Raw genomic sequence first — 4,746 nt, 5'->3', positions numbered from 1 at the left:
TTTGCTGTACTTGGTAAAACGTGATAAGTTGCTTTTGATAATAGATTATGAATAGGCGCCAGAGACAAAGAATAATCAATACAATCATCAAGCGACTTCTCTTATTGAACATATTTACATTAATTCAAATATATAGACGGATGTCGACAAACTTTCATACCAGTCAAATAAACTTAAATAAATAACCGCGCTCTCTATTAATCATGTTACAAAGGTTTAGCTAATTACCCTCCTTGGTACGTTAAAAGCGGTTGTGTCTATAGCAAGCAGCAAGAGAGATGAACGACTGTATATCAATCAATATTAGTTACACATTACCTATATACACCTTTATTTGCTTAAATAGTATATGATTAAGCGAAAAGCAACTTTATATTAAGATCATTTAAAACTAATTTAGATTGGGTAGTCCTAGCTGTGATCGTGCTCGCGATTTTGTCCGTTTGGTTTTGAAGATGTGAACTACTACAAGGACTTGGATCTTTGGAAATTTTTCGTTCAAAAAGGTGCATTAGTTTACTAACTTCCTTTATCCCGAGGCAGACATTTTCCTTATACGCTTACCGGGATTATACAAATACATCATTTAAAATTTGGTTCCTAAAATCAAGTTACTTCTTATTGCGGCCGTAAATAAGAGACGTGACGATGTTTCCACCATTACTGATCACAAAACGTTCGCATTACCATAACTTCATCAGGTAAACAACGAAGTGATTTCACATTGTGCCAAAAAATGTTCCGCGAAATAATAAATAAACCGCGAATTCCTTCACCGGTGCTCATTTCTTCACGTACAATTTTAAAGGTCTCAGCAGAATTCTTCCGCAGAATAACTGATATTTTACATGAATTCGCGTAATCGCGACAAACAAGTGTACTCGCTGTACTGAAACAGGCTTTGCTGATTGCGAATTGTGCTTACTGTCAAATACAAATTGTAAGCGTATTCCCTCCAATTTAATTCACGAAAGACGAATTGACCTTAAGTAGACAATTTTTCTCGCAAATTTTAAGCTCTTCTTTATTAAAATTTTCAGATATTTAGGCGAAATGATTCGATGCGACGAATGCGCGGGGGAAAATACCTCTTGATATTTCAAGTTTTGTTTTCCTTCTTGCAAGGGCGCCTTCCATTTAAAATATTTTTAAGTGAAAAGCAATTCCTTTATTATTGTCAAAAATAAATTTTAAAGGAAACTTGCTGTGAGTTAGCGTTACCTAGGTATGGGACATTCATAGGCTGTTTTAAATCCGTTAGGATACGCCTTGCTGAGAATCAACATATTTTTTTCATACTTCATTTTTTTTTCATTCTCATGTTTCACCAGAATTGGGACAGCTGGTATGAAATAAAATTCCCTTTTGAAATTATAGATGTATTCCACTCAATTAGTGATTAATAAGCCATGTATCTAATCTATTAACCGCAGCGGCGGCGTGTTGCTGTGGCGTGATCGATGTCGATGCTGACTGTGGTGCGACAGAGCCAGGCGACTCGTTGAAGGGATTGAAGCCTTCACCCCTCGGCACACATACGCAGCTCCTGGAATGTAAAACATGTTTACTAACCATACTTTAAAATAAAACGCAAAAAGGATGGGATGTTGTAAGTTTCACGTGGTTTTTTTGTATGCATCTCTTAAACGGATGAATCGATTTTGATTTTGTTTTTTTTTTGACAGGTCAAAGTGGAAATTAAAAGATTTTAGTGTAGGCGCTCAGAATAACAGCTTACATTTGTACAAGTTTAGTAAAATATAACTTTACCTGGTATAACAACTCCGAAAAAACAAATCACGACCCCTCCAATTATCAAAAATTTTCCTCGCTTATTGCCTTGTCGGTGATACATTTGAATCCCATACAAAGAACTGCATATTCCTAGAAAATAATTATTTTTATTATTAAATATTTTTATTTTTCCTCAGTTACATAATTGTCATCGCATATGTACAACCAAATAGATATTGAAAGGAGATTGGGCAAATTTGTATATGGCATCATCACCATGAGCGGTCATTAGAGGTGTTTTTCTTTATGATTCCTGTCACCACGTCTTATACTGCTGCAGATGTGGAAGCAAATCGCTACTCTACGCCCTGTAGAGCGCTATCTTGTTTCTACAAATGCCAGACTTCAAAAACATTCAACCGACTTCAAATAAAAAACTTCAAGAAAAATCAACCAAATCAGTTCATCCAGACAGAAGTTCAGAGTAAAATATTTTAAAATGAAACAAACAAATGTGGGTCCTCCTTTTTTGACATCGGTTGAAAGTACAAAGAAAGTGGCTGTGGGCCCACAAGTATTGGCTATATTTTTTAGTAAGAGTTTGAAATCTTATTTAGGTTTCAGAAAAGAAGGGCATGAGCTCCGTAATGTATGTGTAAATATACAAATACGAACCAGTTACAGATGCGATTCCAGATTCCTCAATGTTCGTAAACCTTATCCAAGTGCGACATTGAAAACCCACTACCGGTGTGAAACACCAATAAAACAATGAAGGCAAGAACTAAAATGTCACAAAAATAATTTGTATAGTAGATAATTTTTTATAGCTTATATAGTATAGACCGCCACAATATTGCTTGGGTCAAATCTGCCCAATATCCTTTGTCAATTTAAAGAAGAATGGAATCAATTAAATCCTCCTTACAAACCTACTGAAATAACTGTTAGTGAAATAATTCATAGGCACTGCGCAAAAGTAGACACAAGGCTGACAACTGGGTACAAATAGTAAATTTTAATATCTCTTTAGTCCATCATATAGATTCAGAGACGTAATGTAACTTGTGACCTCACGTCATTTCACATATTCACCGTAATTTAATCAATTAACGTTTGCGGAAAAAGCTAAAGGCCAGAAAACCACGAACCCATTTCAATTTGTCAATATTGCTAGTGTCTTCAACTGACGATTTTTAATAAGGAGTTTATTTGAATAAATGCAACTGGGAATCAAATTATATCAAACAGCAAGGTGTAAATTATTACCAAGTGTCTACATTTGCGCTGGCCATAAAGCAAGACTGTTGCATTTGTCGATAAGGGACAGCGTACTACAAAATGTAGAGCGACATCTATCACTACGTGATGTAGAGCAAAATCTCTTTTCTAGACATTCAACAATTATACTCTTATAGATAATTATGGAAAGCCTAATCATAGTGAAACTTCAGAGTGAGACCAAGTTTAAAATAACAAATTTTATATTTACCAATTATGAACATTCCGATGACAAATGCAATTGCTACAGTGCTGTAGAAAAAACCTGAATGTGAATTAAGAAATATTAATGGGACAAATTAAAAATTATGTATTTGTATGCTTCAGGTATTCTCTACTAGTCTATATACTAGCTCTGCCACATGGTTGCACTCGCATTAATAGTACTGTCTTTGTATTTTCTTCAATATTTTACAAAAGAAACTTTATAAATACAATTTCTTTATTTATCTATGTATTCGGCAGGACTGATATTTTTTCAAGATTATCCAAATAACATTTTTCAGTCTAATTTAAAGTGAGTGGAGTATTTTGGATCTTAGCATGAATGGATTTGGATCATGTTTAAAATTTAAGCAATAAGTAAACATAGTTTTCTAAAGTCCAATGTCGGCACTAGGTTTATTATTTTCAATTCCACAGAAAGCGTCCCTATACAATGTGACTACGTGTAAACAAATTAAACATTTACCATTTATTTGATATTTTCCTTACTGAATGCATGATTGTATACTTTTATTTATTACAGCTAACAGACAAATTGTGTAAAATATCAACAAAACATTAACGAAAGTATAACTTGAAACTTTTATTTAATATTTTGTTATAAATCATTTCAAATACTTTAGCCGTCACATAAGCACTTGACAAAAGTTTATTTTTATTTATTTTAAGGAGCACGGAGTTTTACTTAGAAAATGTCACAAACTTCTTTATGATACTTGACTAATGAAAATACTTTTTCCTTTTCTTTTCCCTTTTCGTGATACATCGTACATCGATGGCGTACATCGTTTATAACAATAAAGACATTATTAATTTTTACCTCGCTCAGAGGATTAGCATTGCCATTCAACGTGGCAATGCTGCCAGCCTTTTGGGCACACTCCCAGCCGGCAGCGATGCCGATGAATTTTTTGATGCTTTGATTTAATTATTTTTTGTTTTTTAACTTGTAAATATTTAACTCAGTAAAATTGTAAATAATTAATACGTGTTTAATCTTATAGTGGAGCTACGTTTGGTAAAAATAGAACTAGCATTACTGTTCTGAAGGGTCAAGATATTTTGTTACTTGAGTTATTAATTTTATTACAAATATAAATTATTTCAATTTCAAAATTTATTACCTTACCAATGTTGCTTTACCTTTACCTTTCCTATATGCGAAAACACGAGCTATCATGGTTCATGAGATATAGCTTCGTGACAGACGAATGGACAAACAGCGGATCCTTATTAACCCGTTTAAGTACTATACTCCACAATTAAAACTACATAATTACTTTCAATCATTTCACTTACTATTTCTGTTTCAGGTTTCTGTATTTCACATTTAATGTTCATCTATTCGGTGAAAAACATATAGGCTTACTGAAACCAACATCAAACATACTTAGAGACTTTTTGCCGACTGTACTATGCCGAAAAAACAACAGTCCAGACGAGTTAATTCCATTGATTTCAGTTTACGGATCGAGTTTTTGCGGTAATAGTGCGGTGTTAATGTGG

At 33.6% G+C, this 4,746-nt stretch overlaps 1 long non-coding RNA gene across 1 annotated transcript; it reads right to left on the bottom strand.

Annotated features, from left to right (window-relative positions):
• Nucleotides 1–1,087: 1,087 nt before the first annotated feature.
• LOC113492410 lies at nt 1,088–3,739 on the bottom strand. The gene is made up of 4 exons (XR_003400498.1): nt 3,707–3,739; nt 3,227–3,280; nt 1,771–1,884; nt 1,088–1,546 (listed from the first exon to the last, which is right to left on the bottom strand). It is a non-coding gene; the product is annotated as an uncharacterized LOC113492410 (long non-coding RNA).
• Between the last annotated feature and the right edge of the window lie 1,007 nt (nt 3,740–4,746).

The sequence above is a fragment of the Trichoplusia ni genome, chromosome 3, assembly GCF_003590095.1.
Source record: "Trichoplusia ni isolate ovarian cell line Hi5 chromosome 3, tn1, whole genome shotgun sequence".
Lineage (NCBI taxonomy): Eukaryota > Metazoa > Arthropoda > Insecta > Lepidoptera > Noctuidae > Trichoplusia > Trichoplusia ni.
The sequence above is the reverse complement of the archived record's forward strand: the minus strand, read 5'-3'. Positions and strand labels throughout refer to the sequence as shown.